This window comes from Saimiri boliviensis, chromosome 13 (assembly GCF_048565385.1).
Source record: "Saimiri boliviensis isolate mSaiBol1 chromosome 13, mSaiBol1.pri, whole genome shotgun sequence".
Classification (NCBI taxonomy): Eukaryota; Metazoa; Chordata; class Mammalia; order Primates; family Cebidae; genus Saimiri; species Saimiri boliviensis.
Genome location: NC_133461.1, coordinates 74,409,708 through 74,417,638, shown reverse-complemented (window position 1 = coordinate 74,417,638; position 7,931 = coordinate 74,409,708).

Below are 7,931 nucleotides of genomic sequence, written 5' to 3'. Positions count from 1 at the left end.
ACAGTGAGACCCTGTCACCAAGAAAAATAAAAAAAGAAGTAGTAAAGGCATTTTTTTTTTTTTTTGGAGATGGAGTTTCGCTCTTGTTACCCAGGCTGGAGTGCAATGGCACGATCTCGGCTCACCGCAACCTCCGCCTCCTGGGTTCAAGCAATTCTCCTGCCTCAGCCTCCTGAGTAGCTGGGATTACAGGCACGTGCCACCATGCCCAGCTAATGTTTTGTATTTTTAGTAGAGACGGGGTTTCACCATGTTCACCACGATGGTCTCGATCTCTCGACCTCATGATCCACCCGCCTCGGCCTCCCAAAGTGCTGGGATTACAGGCTTGAGCCACCGCACCCGGCCTAAAGGCATTTTTTATTTAATGGAAATCACGGAATGCATGGAAGGGTTCCAAGCTGCACATAACTGTTTACAGTTTTAAAAGCTCACTTTTGCTGCTGTATAGAAAAGATGAGAGGGGCAAGATTAGACATGGGAGACCAGTACGGCAGCGGTTATCATCTTTCAGGCAAGTGGTGATGATGGCCTGGACCAGTGTGATGACGTTGCACTGGAGAGAGCCTGAATTCCTGATGTACCTTCGAGATAGAACCCACAGGGTGTGCTTCTGATTACATGAGGGGATGAGGGTAATGCAGGACTTAAGGATGACTCACGGGTCTGAGTAGCTGGAAGGATGGTGGCATTGTTTACTAAGCTGGGGAAAACAGTTGAGTTTGGAGATACATGGAGAGCTGTCGTTATTAAGAGTGTTACACTCCTGAAGCCATCTAGGCAGAAGTAGAGAAAGAATGGCAGAGTGTCTAACAAGCCACAGAATAATGCCATGCCCCTGAGGCTAGAGTGTGGCCTCATGATTGGATATTCTTGTGGTTAATCATCTGGGGAAGGGAGCATTTGGTGCAATAATTATGTCCCTCAGGAGACTGGAACAAGGAGGTCAACCTGAGGCCACCAGGAGAGGGAAGCTGCTGTCTCCTTGTCTGACAGGGTTTGGATTTCAGAAACTCGAGATGGCTTGCCAGGGATCCTGCATGAGAGGAGGTACGCAGCACCTTTGCCCCCTGGAAGCAGGTGTGCCTCCCATAGAGACATCTAAGATGCCCAGATTGATCACATTTGTGAGTTACATTTTTAGTTGCATGTTACTCTTTCTGCTCACTTCCCTTCTGTTATCTTCAAGTCTTTTTTTTTTTTTTTTTTTTTTTTTTTGGAGACAGAGTCTCACTCCATCACCGGGCGCCAGGCTGGAGTGCAGTGGCACGATCTTGACTCACTGCAACCTCCGCCCCCCGGGTTCAAGTGATTCTCGTGCCTCAGCCTCTCGAGTAGCTGGGATTATAGGCGCCCACCACTGCCCAGCTAATTTTTGTATTTTTAGTAGAAACAGGGTTTCACCATGTTGACCAAGCTGGTCTTGAACTCCTGACCTCAGGTGATCTGCCCGCCTCGGCCTACCAAAGTACTGGGATTACAGGTGTGAGCCACTGCACCCAGCCTATCTTCGTCTTTAGACAAACTTTGGATAAATGTCCATCCTGGTCTCTGCTCTGCTATGGGAAATTAAATGAATAACAAAAAAAGTGTGTCTAAATGCCATTGAAGAGTTAAAGGGATACTGACTGTCCCAAAACCAGTATGGTGGTGGGAGCTGCAGCCAGCAGTCAGAGGTCACTAAGGGGAAGATGGGTCTCTTTTTCTAGAGTAGGGCATCAGGTACAGTCTCTCCTCTCCACATGGACAGCCTCCTTTCATGATCAGGCTTAAAGAAGCTAGTTTTGATTTTTTTTTTTTTTTTTTTTTTTTTTTTTGAGATGGTGTCTTCCCGTCACCCAGGCTGCAGTGCAGTGGTGTGATCTTGGCCCACTGCAACCTCTGCCTCTTGGGTTCAAGCGATTCTTCTGCCTCAGCCTCTCCAAGTAGCTGGGACTACAGGTGTGTGCCACTAAGTCCAGCTAATTTGTTTTGTATTTTGAGTAGACACAAAGTTTCACCATGTTAGCTAGGCTGGTCTTGAACTCTTGACCTCAGGTGATCCGCCAGCCTTTGTCTCCCAAAGTGCCCAGCAGGTGTGAGCTACCATGCCCGGCCTGGATAAGGGGAGCTGTCTGTTCTTTAAGACTCCCTCACATTTTATTGGATGCTCCTTGAAGTAACATAGAGTACCACGTCTTTATACCTGCAGTGTCCAGGAGGTTGTAAGCACTCCATCACTGTTAGTTTAATAGGTGACTGTTCACTAAACATTGTGAGACACACACTATGGTTCCCCCAAAGAGCTTATCATCCAATTTTGGTCAGCAGATGCACACGCTGATGCATGGCAGAGTGTGCCCGCTCTGTAGGTTACATGAAAGAGCCAGGAAATACTCTTTGATCACAGAGGAGGAAACATTATTCCCAGTGTGGGGACATGAAGCTTCCAACAGACTTTGTGGAGGAGGAAACATATGGCTGGGCCTTGCGGGCTGGATTGAATTTCCAAAATAGGATGAGTAAAAGGCAAACATGTGCCAGGTGGAGGGCTCTGTGAGAAGGAGGCATGCGGAGAAGGCATTGAGGTGTGCTGCAAGGAGAGCATGCGTGTGAACGGGGAGAAAGCGATGAAGCCTCAGTGGTGACGTTGGAGATGTCTTTCTGGGTGGGCAAGGCCTCTCTTGTCTCAGACCAAAAATTAAATATAAATTAATAAATACATTAATTAAATAAATGGTTCCCAGTGAACCCTGATAGCTGGACTGACTTTTTATGGTAGAAAAATTTCTCAGCAGTGAGAGCTGTTGAACACCAGAACGGTTTGTCAGTGGCAGCTTTAGAAAATCTTTCCCTAGAGATTTTTATGCACAAAATAGACTGACTTATCATTTGTCAATGATTTCCTGTGGCCTCTCTTAAAGTCATGGGAAAGTATCATAAGAGCTCCCAAATTCGATCTTACTTGATTCAATTCAACAAGTACTTGAGTGTCAACTTGGTTCATGCCCCTGGGCACTGCGATGACTGGATTCATGCACCCTCCCCTCAAGGGGCCTCTCTTCCAGTGACCCCCATCTCAACACATGATGCTTCCATCCACATTGTTGCCGGAATCAGAAACCTAGTCTGCCTCACCACCTCCATCAATCCCTAATCCCTATCTTCTCTGGAAGGTGTCCACTTCTCTCTAATCCCTGCCTCATGGCTCCAGTCACTAGCTCTCTCCTAGGGACTGCTGCAATTGTCTAAATGACCTCCCAGCCTCCAGGCTCAGCCTGCTCCAGTCCGTCCTGCACACATGGTCTTTCTGAAATGGAAATCTGAAAGCGTGACACTCTCTGCTTCGCATTTCTTCAATAGGTTCCTGGGATGAGAGGTAGGAGGTGTGGAATCAGAGACATTCTGCTTAGATTTTGCGACGTCCTTGAATCACAGATTTGCTGTTTGACCTTGGGCAGGTTATTTAAGCAGTCTGTGTAGCTTCCTCACCTATGAAAAGGGGATCACAACAGTAATTCATCTTAGAGTAGTTGGGGGGATTAAATGATTCCGGATCCTCCTCTCTAACGTGAACTCTTAAATTTGGAGTGTCCCTGGAATCTGGTTCTTTTCTCTCTCCGTGCTCTTTCCCTCAGTCATCTCAACAGATCCTACTACTTTAAATACCCATATGCTGAAATCACCCAAATTTACATCTCAAGCCCAGCCTACTCTCCTGAATTCTGGGCTCATATGTCCAGCTGCCTTCTCAACATCTCCACTTGGATAGCTAATGGAGCTCACAGATACATTGATATAGTTTGGATATCTGTCCCCTCCAAATCTCACGCAGAAATGTGATCCCCAGTTTTGGAGGTGGGTTTAGTAGAAGATGTCATGGGGGTGGATCCCTCATGAATGGCTTCCCTAATGAATCGTGAATCACCTCAATTGATCCCCATGGTAATGAGTGAGTTCTTGCTGTTGGGTTATGAGAGAGCTGGTTGCTTAAAGAAGCCTGGCACCTCCTCTCTCTTGCTCGCTCCTGCTTTCACCATGTGACTGCCTGCTCCCCTTTCACCTTCAGCCATGAATAAAAGCTTCCTGAGGCCTCACCAGAAGTCGAGCAGATGCTGGTGTCACCCTTGCATAGCCTACATAACCATGAGCCAAATAAACCTCTTTTCTTTATATTATAAATCACAGAGTGTCATGTCTTCCTTTATAGCCTGAGGCCCATGGGCTGCATTGCTTTGTGATTGCTTCCTTTTTTAGTTATTGCTAGTGTTAGTGTATTTATGTGTGGCCCAAGACAATTCTTCTTCCAATGAGGTCCAGGGAAGCCGAAAGATTGGAAACCCCTGCTTTATAGCAATGCAAAATGGACTAACACATGTAATGAACTTAACACGTCCAAAACCAAACTTCGGAGTTTTCTCCCTTCCAACCTGCCCTACCCATAGTCTTTCTTTTCCTTCCTTCCTCTTTTTTTTTTTCCCAAGTTTTCTCCCTTCCAACCTGACTTACCCATAGTCTGTCTTTCTCCCTCTTTCTCTTTCCTTTCTGTCTGTCTGTCTCTCTCTCTTTTTATTTTTATTTATTTTATTTTATTTATTTATTTTTTAAGACAGGGTTTCACCATGTTGGTCAGTCTGGCCTTGAACTCCCGACCTCAGGTGATCCACCCACCTTGGCCTCCAAAGTGCTTGGATTACAGGTGTGAGTCACCACGCCCGGCCTCTCTCTCTCTTTTTGATGCAGTCTCTCGCTCTATTGCCGAGGCTGGCGTGCAGTGGTACAATCTCGGCTCACTGCAACTTCTGCTTCCCAGTTGCAAGCAATTCTTTTGCCTCAGCCTCCTGAGAAGCCGGGAATACAGGCGCCTACCACTACGCCTGGCTAATTTTTGTATTTTTAGTAGAGGCAGCATTTTACCATGTTGGCCAGGCTAGTCTGGAACTCCTGACCTCAGGTGATCCGTCTGCCTCAGCCTCCCAAAGTGCTGGGATTACAGGTGTGAGCCACCTGGCCTACCCACAGTGTTTCTAGTCCAGTTGATGAAACTATCCTTTTTCATGGTGAAGCTCAGTGGCCCTCCCTGCTCTCTTGTTCTCACTCCCCACACCCCACCCATCTGGAAATCCAGCTGGCTCCTTCTGGAGACTACATGCACAGTCCACCTCCTTCTCACCACCTCCGTGGCCACAGCCTGGCCTGAGCTCCATCATCTCTCACCTGGGTCACTGCAGCGGCCTCCTCACTGGTCTCCTTCCACAGTCTTCTCAACCCAGAAGACTTATACATTTGATCCTTTCACTCCTTTGTTCAAACCCTCCATAGGCTCTCCCTTTCACAACCAGAATCTTTAAAAGAGCTTTCAGCCTGTAATCCTAGCACTTTGGGAGGCCGAGGTGGGTGGATCACCTGAGGTCAGGAGTTCAAGACCAGCCTGGCCATCATGGTGAAACCCCATTTTTTTTTTTTTTTTAAAAAGAGCTTTCAAGTCCCTGTGTGATCAGACCGCCCACCCTGTAACCTTGTCTCCTCCTTTACCCTGTGCCCATTTCACTCCAGCCACACTGCCACCCTTCCTGCTCTGGGAACTCCCCAGAAGCATTCTGGCCTCACCGGTTTGCCATGCCTGTTCCCTTTGCTAGAATGCTCTCCCCCAGATCTCCCCATAGTTAACTCTTTTGTCTTCTTCAAGTCTTTGTGCTAATCTGTCTTCTCAATGAGGCTTATTCTCACTACTTTCTTTTTTTTTTTTTTTTTTTTTTTTTTTTGAGACGGAGTTTCGCTCTTGTTACCCAGGCTGGAGTGCAATGGCGCGATCTCGGCTCACCGCAACCTCCACCTCCTGGGTTCAGGCAATTCTCCTACCTCAGCCTCCTGAGTAGCTGGGATTACAGGCACACACCACCATGCTCAGCTAATTTTTAGTGTTTTTAGTAGAGACGGGGTTTCACCATGTTGACCAGGATGGTCTCCATCTCTTGACCTCGTGATCCACCCGCCTTGGCCTCCCAAAGTGCTGGGATTACAGGCTTGAGCCACCGTGCCCGGATCACTACTTTCTTAAATCTGTAACTTGCCCTCCAATCCCATAACATTCCTGATGGTTTTTTTTTTTCTCATTGCACGTGCCATCTTCTAACCTACTGTTTACTTATGTTTATTGATTATTATGTGTCCTTCCCCACTAGAATATAAGCTTCACTAGGACAGGAATTTTTGTCTTTTTTTTTTTTTTTTTTTTGAGACAGTCCCACTCTATCGCCCAGGCTGGAGTGTAGTGGGGCGATCTTAGCTCACTGCAACCTCAGCCTCCTGGGTTCAAGAAACAATCCTGTCTCAGCATCCTGAGTAACTGGGACCACAGGCATGTGCCACCATGCCTGGCTAATTTTTTAATTTTAGTAGAGACAAGATTTCATCATGTTGGCCAGGCTGGTCTTGAACACCTGACCTCAAGTGATCCGCCCATGTGAGCCTCCCAAAGTATTGGGATTACAGGCATGAGTCACCTCGCCTGGCCCCAAAGGATTTTTGTCTTTTGTTTACTCTTGTTATGTATCCAAGTACTAGAACAGTGCCTGGCACATGGGAGGGCTCACTAAATAGTTATGGAATGGTACTTACAAATTATAAAAGTGTATGGCATGTAGTGTTTTATAAATATTAACAATTCCAAGGTTCATAACCACCTGGCTCCTACTTAGCTTTTCAGCCTCATCTCCCTGCGCTCTTCCTTCCATTCCAGCTCAGCTACTTAACTCCAGAGCCTTCCATATGTACTCTTTTCTCTGTCCATCTATCCCTGCATTTGAGGGATCCAGTCTCATTTTCAGGTTTCAAGGTAGAGGGTCTTCCCTTACTTGAGGTCAGTCATCTCTACAGCACACCTCCCACCCACTAAGCATTCCTTATTCATTACACTGCATTGCAATCCCTTGCTTCTCATTTGTCTTTTTTTTTTTTTTTTTTTTTTTTCTGCTTAATATATATTTGTTCTCATTTGTCTTTCTTGCTGGGCCCTGTAACTACCGCAGTCATTGTAGCATCTCCAGCACCCAGCACAGGACGATACGTGGGGGTCTTCGGCAAATGTTAATTGAGGGAATGAATGAGAAACGCTCACAGCAGCGACTGCATTTCTTCGCCTTTGACACACATCACCACGTGTTATAGTATCGCACGCTGTTCCTTAGAGCATAACCATTGCTAGCACTTTTCAATTCCATCCTCACAACTCTAGGAGGAGGGAGGTACTATTCGCGTCCTTCTCACGGTCGGTCGCCGAGGTTGTAAGTGTTGGAGGAGGTTCAAGCCAAGTCCTCTGGCACCAGCGTCCCTAAGCCCACCCATCATTTTGCCATTTTGCTTCTGTCTTTTTCTCTTTACTTCAAAATCAGTCAACTTATCTGCCCTTAGCAAGCGCGGAGACCACCTCAACAAAGGGCTGGTGGTGGAGGAGCGGCCACCCTCATTCCATTTCACCAAAGCGAAAACTAAAGTCAGGGAGGGCGCACCCCTCCTCGGCGAGGTCGCCACTGTCACCAGCGCCCACCGCCCGGTCCAAGGCCGGCGACGCCTCACCGCATCCCGGCCTGCTAGCGTCACGGGGCGGCCCCTGGCCCTGATTCCCACTCCACACCTTCGGCGATCACGACGACTGAGACCACTCAAAAGCGTATCCAGGTCCTGACTCGGGTCTCCAAAGAGGTGGAGAGGCCCGCCCAGCCCCTCACTTCCCGGCTGGGAACTGAGATTCCGGAGGGTGGGCGCCCTGCCGCCGCCCCGCCAGAGTCGGGGTCCAGGGCTCGGCGCCACGGGCACCACTGCCAGCCTCGCCGACTTGACCCGGGGCCCGGTACCCAGCAGAGAAGGCCGCTCTTCCCAAAGGCGCCCATGGAGTGGAGGGTAGCCGCCACCCTCCGGATTGAATAACCGCTAGGCGCTGTCAGCAACTC